Source organism: Schistocerca nitens, chromosome 2 (assembly GCF_023898315.1).
Source record: "Schistocerca nitens isolate TAMUIC-IGC-003100 chromosome 2, iqSchNite1.1, whole genome shotgun sequence".
Classification (NCBI taxonomy): Eukaryota; Metazoa; Arthropoda; class Insecta; order Orthoptera; family Acrididae; genus Schistocerca; species Schistocerca nitens.
Genome location: NC_064615.1, coordinates 714,681,631 through 714,696,205, shown reverse-complemented (window position 1 = coordinate 714,696,205; position 14,575 = coordinate 714,681,631).

Here is a 14,575-nt window from a genome sequence, read left to right as displayed (position 1 = left end):
CTTACTTTTGTCAGGTTCTACCAACCCCTTCAGATAATTCAGCGACACGTCCTTAGTCACCTTCTCCCTTCTGCACACATTCTTTGCTAGCTGATCGAATCCTTATTCCTTCTCAAACTCTCAGTACACTCCCAGGTAACTTACAAAATTCATAAACTTGAGTAACAAAATCCGCGTTGAATCTTCACAAATTACGCATTGCCTCCCAAAGGAACTGCAGCCCGGTAATCCAGAAATCTGTGTAGATATCTATCCGTTGAATCAGCTGCTTTCAACTCCATAATCACGGTCTGATTACCAAAATTCTCATTTTATATTACGCAAAATCCAATCCGCATAACGCCTGTTTTACATCCATCACTGCAATATTCTCACTAGACTCACTCCTTAGATCCGCATTACTTTCTTCTTTCAGAACCACCCAGTTACATATTAACGTTTACTGTGAACAATTAATCATTCACTAGAATTCAGAATTACACAACTCCATCTTAACTACAGACGAAAGCACTGCTGTATTTTACAATAAGATTGAGTTATAATAATACTGTATTTCTTATTGTAACATTTTTTCGTAAATTTAGACTTAAAGAAAATCTGATACATTCCAAATTTCGATAATCTGTTTCACTTACATGTAATCCTGTAATTTTATTCCTCTACCTGTTCCTTCAACATATAGTGAAAAGCCGGCCACTGTGGCCGAGCGGTTCTAGGCACTTCAGTACGGAACCGCGCTGCTGCTACGGTCGCAGGTTCGAATCCTGCCCCGGGCATAGATGCGTGTGATGTCCTTAGGTTAGTTAGGTTTAAGTAGTTCTAAGTCTAGGGGACTGATGACCTAAGATGTTAAGTCCCATAGTGCTCAGAGCCATATAGTGAAATTTTCCTGTTCCTTCCTCTGGTAAGTAAGCCCATTCTTTCTTGCGCCGCTTCATTCTCCTACTTTACCTGTACGGCTAAATTTTAAAAATATTTTGAAGTTCCACGTTCCCTACGTTTTCATTTTTCGATTTTTCTGCGTAGCATAAATCGCTTCTAAGAAATAGTATACCCCAATCGTACACTGTTTTAACTTCCATATCAGTATTTGAGACCACGGGAGATTATTTATCAAAGAAAGTTTTCTTCTTATATGCTGGCTGCTTTAAATGATGCTCTTGATCCAGTCGTCTGGTATCATCTCACTTCTTAGGTAGCAGAATTATGTCACTTTTCTGACGATGTGTTCTTCGGGCCAGAACAGCTAATATCGTGCAGAAATGGCTGATAAACTCTTACAGAACACCACAGGTTAAATTGTGTCGTATCCCGCCTTATGTTGAAGCTAAACTACTCTAACGGCGCCTTTTTAGTTCAAAATATGAGTTCTTGTATATCGTCTCTTAACCCTCGCAATGCCAAAAAGAGGGGGTTGGGGGGTGGTACTTTATGTCCACCTGTTGAAAATATTGTAATGTTGTCAGTTATTTTATATTTTAAAATTTTGAAAAAAATACTATTTTTAATGGATTCCACTTTAATATTCCATTTACGCTTTAAATCTTTCAGTTAAATTTAACCCAAAAATTTAAGTCTGCGTAGTAATTGTCACTTTCACCAAAGGAATGTCGTGCACAATATTTCTAGGTTCAGGGCCTTACTTGCACATCAGTATCTCTTTACAAAGTATGTTGCGAGTAAAAGTCAACAACAATGATCTAAATACGCATTTTTAAAACATGTTTGTTGTGATCGTGAAATCCGTTGAACACGTTACAGAATGTGCTCTGATTCTACTAAATTTGTGGTAAAGCGCTTTTTGTCAGTTTCTGGACCCTACTTACACATAAGCAGCTCTTTAAAAGCTATGTTTTTAACGTAATTCAACAGCACTTAATGAATTTTGTTGTTCAATTTTTTTTCGTGTGGGCGTTATGGAAAATGTCTTGGTATCGTTACCGTTAAACATTGAAAGTACGGTAAGAATTAAGCCGATCTCGATCGGAGTTCAAAACTTTGCAGGGCGTTTAGGAAGTGACTTGCATTTGATGTGTCGTGAAGGGCACAGAGATAACTGAGAACTGAGAAATATCTGTGCAAAGTCTTCGTAACAAGAAAAGCTCATAACAAAAGAGAAAGCAAGAGGCGCAATGTCTAAATAACTATTGTGTTTTCTTATTCTTTCCTTAGCTTACGTTTCATGGTCTACAGGCAGATTGACTTCAATGGTCTTAGCTTTACTGTATGTGATTTATATGTGTGAAAAAGTTTTTCAGAGACTTCTACCAGTCATAAAATTGTTAGCTACTCATATTATTTAATGAAGTGACATGTTTCGAGGTATAAATCTTATCCTCAGACAAAAATGACAAAACAAACACATTTTACAAAAGTTGTTTTGTACGGTCTTGGCATGTGCTGCGATTATCTTTGTTCATTTGATAAGACTGTCCTCTTTTGGTGTATCAGTTACCTCCATTGCTATGGCTCCTTAAATGTCGTCAAACAATGTTCATAAACTTGTAAAGGATACTTAAAATCAGATCACAGTCAACTCTATTCCACAGTAAAGCGCAGGTTTGGAAACCGTATAAGTTCGGGGTATGGAATTCTGGCAGGACAACCAATTATGTTGGTCTGCCTCTAATCTGGCCATTACCTCTAAGGGATGGGAAGTTTCACCGGAACCAGCATGTGGGTCGGATCATGTTTTTAGTTGTGTTACGCGAGGAGCAAATGAGTAGGCGTACACCACTTATGTGTGACGGCTATTCGGTATTTAGTAAGACACACATGTCAGATTTGTTGAAAGAATAGGGACTATTGAGAAACCAGTTGTGCATGGGTGTGAAAAGCTTCACAAGAGTTGAGTTGTCGTAGCACAGAATGATACTTAAGGCAATGTATGACAAAAGCACTTCTGAATAAAGTTTAAAATTTAAGACTGCTGCAAATTAAAGTTATATTTTCGTTGTTTGTCACGTTATACCACCATAATCTCGTACCTGCTGAGCAAAATTACTTTCGATCCGTTTCTTTTACAATTTTCGGACTTATTTAGTGAAATTATTTCAGTAATGGATGGTGAAGTTATTCCGAGAGTCGAAAATAGTAGAAGTACAACATGTTGCTTCATATACAAGCTGCAGTGCCTACAGAATCCGATTATAGCGCATGACTGCAAATTCTAAACGCTACAGAGTTCTGTGCTGTTAATATAATTGTACACAACGAAATTCTGTTCAGTAATTTTCCTAAGGAATACTGAACACCGGTTTTAAATTCTTATCAAACTCTATGTAACAGTTTGTTAAAAATGCTGTCGTGCTGTGGGTAGTGCTCATCCAGGATCTTCTTTTTTTAGGAGGTGCTGGCTTATCTCAGAAGTTTTCTACAAACGCGACGTCAATATCGACTACATTAGGAATTGAGATCGAGTTTGTGACAAGGAGGAATATGAATATTGTGTAAATTGAAGAGGAAGTGGGGAGCAAGGAAAGGAAAGGAACTAATGATATCAGTTGCACTGGGATTTCGTGTGAATTGCCCAGACCAGAGGATAACTAACAACTTCAGCTGCTGCTATTTGTCGCACACTGGTCTTCTGCACCTAGAACACGCTCCTCCATTTTAGGCGTTCGAACTGAACGAGGCTTTCCACTGTCTACTTTGGTGGGTGTTACCGAACTTGTTTCTGCAAGGCGCTGGAACAATCGGCTGTACACCTTAACAGATAGTACCTAACGTGCTGAAAATCGTTCAGTGTACGGGTTACGGACTCTCAGATGAACTCCATCAGGTAAATCATAGCACTAAATCATGTCTACCATATAGCTCGTGAAATAAAAGGTCTCCATTGCTAGGCTGTGTCGCAGTATCTGCAAGAGAGAAAACATTTTGTATCACACCACAAACATCACAGTAACATGTACTTTAAACTTGACCTGTAAGTATACAAAACATCACGGTACTCAGTCGGAATTAGGAGAAATGTACGCTAACGTAATCAGATGTAACAAAACTAGAGTACAATCACACAACGTAAACGGCACAATTCACTGCAGACCAGTGAGTCAACTAATGTTTACGTCGATACTGCGCGGTAGTATACCAGCACGCTTTTGATCCTGGCATGACACGGAGTGTCAGTGTGACAATGGTGCTCATATTCGCAACCACATGTTCCTGATGCCTTCCTACCTCGCAGTATTCAATTCCAGGGGCTGTAATTAAGGTTAATTATCGGGTAGTCTTCTATGGTAGGACAAGTAATGCATTGCCATGGATGATATCACAAGAGTACGTCCCATGAACACGTGTTCACATTTCATATGTCAGAAAGTATGCCTTATAGGACGCATGTACGTAAGACATTTTTGCCTTGTTTTGATGCATACTATCGTCCCCTGAAATATAAGTTAGTTCTTTTAACACACAGGAAAGATGTATATATGGCTTACCAGCTTACGTTTAGAATACTACTATATAATCTGAATTTGCAATAACAATAAACAAGGCTCAAGGCCTGAAAAAATAGATGGACAGAGGGACGAGAGAAAACGAACACAGAAAGCGGAAAGGGGGAGATGGAAAGACAGAGGGGGCAGAGTGAGATGGAGAGAGAGGGGGGGGGGAGGAGAAGATGGACATAGAAATAGGGAGAAGATGATGAACAGAGAAAGGGAGATAGAGAGAGAGAGAGAGAGAGAGAGAGAGAGAGTGGCAGGAGGAGATGTACAGAAAGGGGGGGGGGGGGGTGAAGAGGGATTGGAAATGGGGGGAGGATGTGATGGAGAGAGAAAGGAGGAGGAAAGAGGAGTTGGACAAAGAGAAGGGGAGGAGGGAGGAGATGGGCGAGACGGGAGGGGAGGAGATGATTAGGACTTATATCAAATTCCCATATATTTTAGAAACGTGTGTTTTTCTTTCTTTTCTATTTAAGGGGCTCCGGAAAGGCTCAAAATCATGAAAAGTTCAATTTTTACTTTTTTGCGTTTTCTGAATCTGTAGACTATTACCTTTTAATAGATATATAATTTATTCAATTCCGAAGACTACAACTATTTTTAAATTTTTTTTGAAATGTGTTCTACATGGGCGTGACCCACTGTGGCGCTGTTAAACTGCTATCAAATGGTGTTATTATTAACGTCCGTGTTCATTAGGTACATTTTAGTGATGTGAGATAAAGTATGTGTTGTGGCTAACCTGTGATGGTTCAATATATATCGCTGGTGTGATTGTCGATTGTTTCATGTTTATTTACTCTGTCGTTACCTCGAAAATATTCGTAATTAATTCTGTTTCTTGAGTCTCTGTTTTGTTGAAGTATAATAATGAGTAAAAGTAAAGTTATTAGAAATCCTCTGAAGGCTTTTAAGAAAAGGAGAAATGTTGGAAAGCCAAAGGTATGTGTTATTACTGTAAACAATAAAGACGATAACCAAGTGAGTGAACCTAACCTCTCAAGTACACCTGCCCATAGCAGTCAAAGTGGGAAAGAAAATACTTCACAGAAGAAGCTTGGTTCAATGAGTGAAAACTATGAATGTTTTATGGGCGAATCGGATGTGAATGAAATATTTGATATGTCGGTTCTCAAAGGAATTTTTTCAAACTGTGTAAGATGTATTCATTGTAGTGAAGTTGGTCTGGAACTCTCCATAATAAAGCACGTAGGACTTGCTAGTGAAATACGACTGGAATGTGATAAGTGTTCATACATGACCACCTTTTGGAACAGTGTTGCAGTAACTGCAACTGAAGAAAATGGTAGCAAAATCTACGAACACAGCGTTAGATTTGTTTATTCCTTACGTTCAGTTGGTAAGGGTGCTACTGCAGGTGCAATTTTCTGTGGCATCATGAATCTTCCAAATCCCCCAACCAAGTTTACGACCTATAATAAATTAATAGGGTCTAAAGTAGAAGATGTCTGTATAGAATCTATGAAGAACGCTGTGGAAGAGGCAGTAATGGAAAATAATGGTAACAGATATTTGACTGCAGCGTTCGATGGTACCTGGCATAAACGGGGACACACATCTCTTCATGGTGTAGTATCTGCCACCAGTATGTATACAGGGAAAGTTTTAGATGTAGCAGTAATATCAAAGTATTGTAGATGTCCACAAAAATATAAAGGTACACATGAAAATAATTGCAAAGCTAACTATAGTGGCTGGTGTTGCCAGTATATTCCAGCGTTCTGAGGCGTGTGATAAAGTGCGATATGTTAATTACCTTGGTGACGGTGATTCTAAAAGTTTCAAACATGTTCAAGGACTGAAGCCCTATGGTGATGATGTTGTAGTGCAGAAATTTGAGTGTATTGGACACGTACAGAAGCGAATGGGAACAAGACTTCGGCGACTGAAAGCTTCGTACAAAAAAACAAAAACTCAGTAATGGTAAAGGGTTGGATGGGAAGGGAAGGTTAACTGACAGTGTAATTGACAAAATACAGAACTATTATGGAATGGCTATTAGGCAAAATACACAAAGTGTCGACGAAATGAAGAAGGCTGTTTGGGCTCTTTTTTTTCATACTTCTTCAACCGATGAAAATCCCCAACATAGCTTGTGTCCCAAAGAAGAAGACAGTTGGTGTAAATATAACAAAGGATTGCTAACTGGTGAAGTGTACACTCATAAGCATAGTCTGCCTCGTGCAATAATGGAGGTGATAAAACCTATTTTCAGAGACTTAGCAGCACCTGAACTGTTGAAAAAGTGTATTCACGGAAAAACTCAAAACCCCAATGAAAGTGTAAATAGTGTTATATGGTCGAGAATCCCCAAGACTGTATTTGTTGGAATAGAAACACTTCACTTTGGTGTGTATGATGCTGTTGCGACTTTCAATGATGGCAACATTGTAAGGTGCAAGGTATTTATAAATATGGGAATGAAGATAGGTTCTAACATGGTATGAGCGATGCTTGCTTTAGACAAGGAACGCCTTTGGGCTGCAGACGGGGCTGTAAAGAGTCTATAATTACAAGCAAGAGTGAACAGGAGGAGGAACAAGAGGAAGCTGGAGGAGGAGTTTGCAGAGGATGAAGATAATCCATCCTATGGACCTGGAATGCACTAAAAAGTTAATCCAATCTTTGTCGCTCGATTCCCAAAACTTTTATTTTCTCATACTAATTACATGTTTTCTAAGGATCTTCCAAACATATTTGTTTCAAACTTTCAGTAAATGTTACACAGTACCTTCTGCATAATTTAACACAGCCTTTTTCCAAAAAACTGTATATTTTTGAATATATAAATAAAAAATTGCAAAAAAATGTTGTTAATTTTCATTACAATTGAAAAAAAATCATCCTTAATAACTGAAATAAAATTTTGTAAAATCCCTGTGTTAAGTTGTAGCCCATATTCCAATAAATACTCTGTAAAAAGTTCAACTTCCTACCTCAAATACTTTGTGAGGAAAGATGTAATTTATAAGCGTTATTTTAACATTGCAAGTATAGGGCGTTCCGGAGCCCCTTAACCTGATCGCCTCACAGCAACGCGTGGCCAGAAACAGCCAGTCTATATAAATAAAATTTATGGAAGCGTACATAATTTATCTTCCTGGAATGTGTTTTGTCTGAGACGAGTCTTCTATGACACACAGTACTGATAAAATCTTCACGTATCCCTGACTGATGAAAATCACTGCAGAGCAGGTGAGGAAATAGGGCATAAAATAAAGCCTTAAAATCTCAAATTTCTGAAACAGACCAAGTCAGAAATGTTCTGTTTCACATTACGTAATACGCCAGTCAAATGTAGTGGAAAAAATCAAGGAGATACGGTATACTGTAATGTTATAAAACAGTCAGTAAGTGTATATTTAATTATTTTTACAGCTGCGTATTTACGAATGTGTAAATAAATCAGCTGGACGCTGTTTCACAATGTGTCGTATTACCACTCACGTTCCAAATGCGGGCACGTCAGCTGCTCTCGGCTTAACACTTGACATGTATTAAATTATAAGTGACAAACGTTATCACATAGCAGCTTTATGTTGCTGCTCGTATGCGAGACTGAAAGTTCAAAGCACAGGAAGAAATCACTCGAATTTATACACTTCCCTCGAACGTGTCCTAAGGCTGCCAAAACAGTCTCGTCCCAATGTTTCGGATGGCGAGACTCATTATCGACGTTCGTGATCGAAATTTTTTACGTTTCTGCCTGTCTGTAGCCGATGTGCCGGGTATTGTTGTTGCGGGACAGTCAGACTGTGTAGGTCCCGTGGAAGCCCATATTAATGATCCCCTTAGCATAATACTGCCCCCCCCCCCCGACAATATTCGTGGCGAGGTGTAAGTTTCGAGTAGCCGTTCATCTAGATGGCAGTGTACCCTGACACGAGCATCGATCTGGTATAAGAAGAAACGTCAGTCATTCGACCAGGCGATCAACGGCCCAACTTCGATGATCTCGTGCGCGCTGCACTCATCATTTAAGATGTTTTTTGGGTCAACATGGGAACATATAGGGGTCGTTTCCTGTGGAATACGCTGAACATTGTGCTCCCAAACACTTGTGCTCGCACCTTCATTGTACTCTATCGCCATATCTGCCACAGATCACCTATTCTGTTTTACAGAGCAGGCAAGCATTCTGATACCACACTCCATATGAGACGAGGACCTCCAATACCTTGTCGCCCGGTAGTGGTTTCACCGTCCTTCAACCATTTTCCACAGTTTCTCACGACAGCAGCACGCCAACAACCGACCGGTCATTGCCGAGACACTCGTTGTCGAGCGTCGGATGGTAAAAGTCTGCACTTTTCGTCATTCCATGTCAAATCTCCAAATTTCGGAACAATTTTCCTGCTCGACCATCAAGGATTTCAATGAAATTTTATGTGAATATTGGCAATTGTGCCCAATGAGCAAACCAAATTGCAGGCTTTGTAACGTAGATGATGAAATCCCTCTGTGGCTGGAATAGCGTGACCCCTATGGCAGTGGGGTTGCTGGTTCATGTTCTTGAACCGATAACGGAAATGACATTATGAACCAACCGAGTAGAGTGAGACATGACCTGTCAATTTAAAAATAAAAACCACATGCAACAAAGCACGGACAACAGCTTGTTGCGACGTAGCCTGCTGTCGTGGTACATTCCCTCAAATTTGTCCGTCTTTTTCAAGTATTGCTAGCGCACATTTGAAAATCGAACGCAATTTTCTGGATGGTTGAAAACACGCTCTTCCCAACTGTGAAATCAGTTTAGGAAAACAAATTTTCTAAGACAAAATTGAATGTGATCTACTTTTGTAAATTTTACGAAAATCAAGTTTCAACCGATATTATAGAAATTTGGAAAGCAATACGTGAATGAAGTTTTGTATTGGAAAAGCTTACGTTGCTAAGTTGTTGTGTTCAAAGGTTCAAGTTTATCATGCCTTTAACCAACGAGATATAAGAAACCAAAATTAAAACTTTATTCACTGCGTGATTTTTCCGGCTACTTTGCCTCAATTTATGTAGTATTGTTAGCCCATATTGGAAATTAAGCCCACTGTTCTAGGGGAACTTAAAACACGTTGTTTCGAGTGAGAATGATTTTGAAGCCTTAATAGAAAACGGTATTTGTAAAAGAAGTGTCAGATATAACCTTTTTCATTTTCACAAAAATCATCATCTTTTCGACGAATCTGTAGATTATTGGAAAATAGTAGGTGAATGAAATTTTGTATTCTACACCCTTTTGCTCCCGAGCTTTTGCGTATTACGTGCCATGTTCAGCATGCTTTGCGAGATATTAGAATCCAAAGTTTACATTTTTTTGTGCCGCGATTTTCGCGCCCAAATTTGATTCAGATTGTCTAGAATATTTAACTCGCGTTGGATGATCAATAACCATGCTCTTTCTAATAAACCTAGTTTGGAGAGTTTTATAGAACACAGCTTTTTGCAAAACCAGGCCTAAAGTACAGCATTTTTGAACTTTTCACAAAATCTTCAAATTTGCACTTAATTTATTCAGTATTGGAAAGTGACACATAAACGAAACTTTATATTTGAAAACCTTGTGTTGTTAGGTTACTACTTGCTAAGTTTCACGTTCTTCGTACTTTTCGTGCCCGAGATATAAGAAGCCAAAATTTGTAAGTTTTTTTGGTGACGATTTTTTCGGACGATTTTGCCTAAACTCTTGGCTGAATATCGGTTGTAAAATTCTGTTCATTGTTAATTATTAAGAACCCACAAAATTGTACAAGATGACCAAATTTCATTTCTTTCAAAAACATATTGCCCGAGCTATAACAGCTCAAAGTCGTCAGGAATTCACGTTCGCTCTGCGCAAAGTAGTGCATCAGTCGAACATGCGACTAGTACTGCTTCGACGAATATTAAACTTCGTCAGTGTTCATTGGAGATATGCGCAAATGTTCACATAAAAGTTTCAACAAAATCTCATATGGTAGAGCATGGAGACCTAGATGAGTTGACACGGAATGACCTTTCTGTCAGAGACACTTATGTCAGTGTGTTTCCCCACTTGCAACCAGTGCCATCACTATAGTGGTTCTCCATTCGTCTTTTTTCTGATACTTTCCTTAACGCAAGACGTGCTTGCAACGGCAACAAGCAGCTTTCAGTATGGGAGTGGTCAGTGGTCAGAATGTTCTGGCTCAACAGTGGACATAAAACTTGCGTTGTATTTAGTTGGTTGTAAAGAGATCTTGTTCCCTAAGTGCATGAAAACTTTAGGAGGTGGAAAGGTTTGAAGATAGTGACTCAATTTAATGTAAGAGTAATATTGTTAGTTTGATGTGAAAAACGGGAAAACAAATTGACAACAATGAATCGATTCTTTCTTCCACGTAACAAGACAGAAGTGTTCGCTCTAGCTAATTGCACCGGTGTGCAGAACTAAAGGATGAAGGTGTGTCACCGCCAAGTACGAGGGTGAGTCAAATGAAAACTTTAAATTTGTAATAACAAATCGAAATTTCGCGCCGTTATCCTGTAAGTTGGTAAGCATGCTTCAAATAGCGTGCAGAATGGCCTGTAGGTAGCAGCATAGTGCAGATGCACACATACCGTCGCAGTATCAGTATAAAGATGGCCGCCCCACTTGCGACTTGCACCAGGGAAGAATAGCGTTCTGTTCGGTTTTTCCGTAGTGAAGGTGTGAGACCTACTGAAATTCATCGACGAATGAAGGTTCAGTACAGTGGTGCATGTTTGTCACAGCAGCAAGTCTACGAATGGAGTAGGAAGTTCGTAAATGGTGTGACTTACCTGGAAGATGCTCCTCGTGCAGGTCAGGCATAACGAGTTGCGACTCCACAGAACATTGCAGCAGATGAAGCCATAGTGAAGGATAACCGCCGAGTGACACTGAATGACATTGCAGCATGTTTACAGATTAGTCAGCACACCACATTGTGCATGATGTGCTCCAGTTTCACAAAGTGTCTGAAAGATGGGTGCCACAACAGCTAACTCCTGAAATGAGAGAACGACGTGTTGATGGTTGTGAAGAACTTCTTCGGCGCTTTGAACGAGAAGGTGATGGCTTCCTTGCAAGAATCGTTACTGGCGACGAAACCTGGGTTCACTTCCACCAACCAGAAACGAAGAGAGCGAGCAAGGAATGGCGCCATTCCTCATCACCAAAACCAAAGAAGTTTCGAACAGAACCATCAGCAGGGAAGGTTATGCTGACTCTCTTTTGGGACGAAAAAGGCGTCATTTTGGAGCATTAAATGCTTAGAGGGACCACTGTCACCAGCGCATCATACACAGATCTCTTAAAAAATCATCTGAGGCCTGTAATCAAATCAAAGCGACGTGGATTGCTGTCAGCAGGAGTCCTTTTGCTACATGGCAATGCAAGACCCCACACTGCCCGTACAACAGTTGCAACAATATATAATAAATTCTTTATTCATTGCAACTGGTCGGCTGTTTATAATTTTATTACGTGGAACCGTTGCTGTTGTGCAGCTATGTTTAAAATATTGAAGTTGCAACAGTCACAGACCTGCATTTTGAGTGTCTTCCTCATCCACCGTACTCACCAGACCTTGCCCCAAGTGATTTCCATATGTTTGGACCACTCAAAGACGCAATGGGAGGAAAGAGGTTCCGTTCTGATGGAGAGGTACGCCACGCGGTGCATGAGTGGTTGCACAAACTATCAAAAGAATTTTTTTCTAAAGGAATTCATGCACTTTGTAAGCGCTGGAGGACTTACATTGAGCGTGGGGGAGACTATGTTGAAAAGTGATACAGCTGCACAATAAATATTATTTTAAAAAATATTTAAGGTTTTCATTTGACTCATCCTCGTAACGTAGCTCAATGTAAATTACAACACAAATAGAAATTCTACAGTATAACTGAAAGAAATAGGCAGTGAAACGAAGAGAAATGAAGTTTTATTCGAAAATAATAACAACACTGAATTCAAGGAGATTTATGAGGGTTCCCTGGACAATAAAAAGCGCGGGACATGGTTTTTAGTAGAGTGTGCGATCACCACGGCCAGTGATGCACGCTCTGTAACGTGCTCTCAAGCTGCCCAAAAGATTCTTAAGCAGTTCATGTGGTAGGGCGTTCCATTCCTCCAGCACCGCGATTGAAAACTGATGGACGGTTATTCGTACACGTGGGCGTGCTGCAATACGTATTCCAAACGCATCCTACATGTGCTCTTTTGGAATTAAGTTGGGGAAACGGGCGGGTCAGTCCATTCGCCAAATATCCACTAGTTCCGAGAGCACCTCCACCCGCGTTATTCGATGCGGTCGCGCATTATCATCCAGATGAAGACAGCGCGGAATGCATCCCTGAAAAGACGACATGAGTAAGTAGTACAGTGCCACAATAACGTTGACCGTTGAGTACGCCGTGTTTCAAGATTTGGAGGTCAGTTTGGCGATGTCAGTATGGTCCTACAACGTTATACGTCTCTACCCCACACCTCTTGGAGCACCTAGCCGATCATGTTCGACAATGCTCCTGGGTGCTTTACGTGTTCCCACCTCTCACCATGTTAGTAATTTCCACAACGAAATTCTGTCTCGAAATCTGGCAGAAAACCCAAAGAGATTCTGGTCATACATAAAGCACGCCAGTGGAAAGACGCAATCAATACCTTCACTGCGCGATAACAACGGTGAAGTCACTGATGACAGTACCACTAAATCAGAGTTATTACATACAGTTTTCCGAAACTCCTTCACCAAAGAAGACGAAGTAAATATTCCTGAATTCCAATCAAGAACAACTGCCAAGATGAGAAACATAGAAGCAGATATCCACGGAGTAACGAAGCAGCTTAAATCACTTAATAAAGGCAAGGCCTCCGGTCCAGATTGTATTCCAGTCAGGTTCCTCTCAGAGTATGCTGATAAAATAGCTCCATATTTAGCAATTATATACAACCACTCGCTCACTGAAAGATCCATACCTAAAGACTGGAAAATTGCTCAAGCCAAACCAATACCCAAAAATGGAAGTAGGTGTAATCCGCTGAATTGCAGGCCTATAACACTAACGTCGATTTGCAGTAGGGTTTTGGAACATATACTGTATTCGAACATTATGAAGTAACTCGAAGAAAACAATTTATTGACACATAGTCAGCACGGTTTCAGAAAATATCGTTCTTGTGAAACACAACTAGCTCTTTATACTCATGAAATAATAAGTGCTATCGACAGGAGATGTCAAATTGATTCCATATTTTTAGATTTCCAGAGGGCTTTCAACACCGTTCCTCACAACCGTCGTCTAACCAAACTGCGTGCCTACGGAGTATCGCCTCAGTTGTGCGACTGTATTCGTGATTTCCTGTCAGAAAGGTTACTATTCGTAGTAATAGACGGAAAGTCATCAAGTAAAACAGAAGTAATATCCGGCATTCTCCAAGGAAGTGTTGTAGATCCTCTATTGTTCCTGATCTATATTAACGACGTAGGGGACAATCTGAATAGCCGTTTTATATTGTTTGCAGATGATGCTGTCATTTACCGTCTTGTAAAGTCATCAGATGATCAAAACGACTTGCAAAATCACTTACATAAGATATCTGTATGGTGCAAAAAGTGGCAATTGACCCTGAATAAAGAAAAGTGTGAAGTTACTCACATGAGTACTAAAAGAAATCAGCTAAATTTCGATTACGCGATAAGTCACACAAATCTGAAGGCTGTAAATTCAACTAAATACTTAGGGATTACAATTACAAATAACCTAAGTTGGAACGATCACATAGATAATATTGTGGGTAGAGCAAACCAAAGACTGCGATTCATTGGCAGAACACTTAGAAGGTGCAACAGGACTACCAAAGAGACCGCTTACACCACGCTTGTCCGCCCTGTTCTGGGGTATTGCTGTGCGGTGTGGGATCCTCATTAGGTGGGACTGACGGATGACATCGAAAAAGTGCAAAGAAGGGCAGCTCTTTTAGTACTATCACAAAGTAGGGGAGACAGTGTCACAGACATGATACGTGAATTGGAATGGCAATCATTAAAACAAAGGCGTTTTTCGTTGCGACGGGATCTTCTCATGAAATTCCAATCACCAGTTTTCTCCTCCGATTGCGAAAACATTCT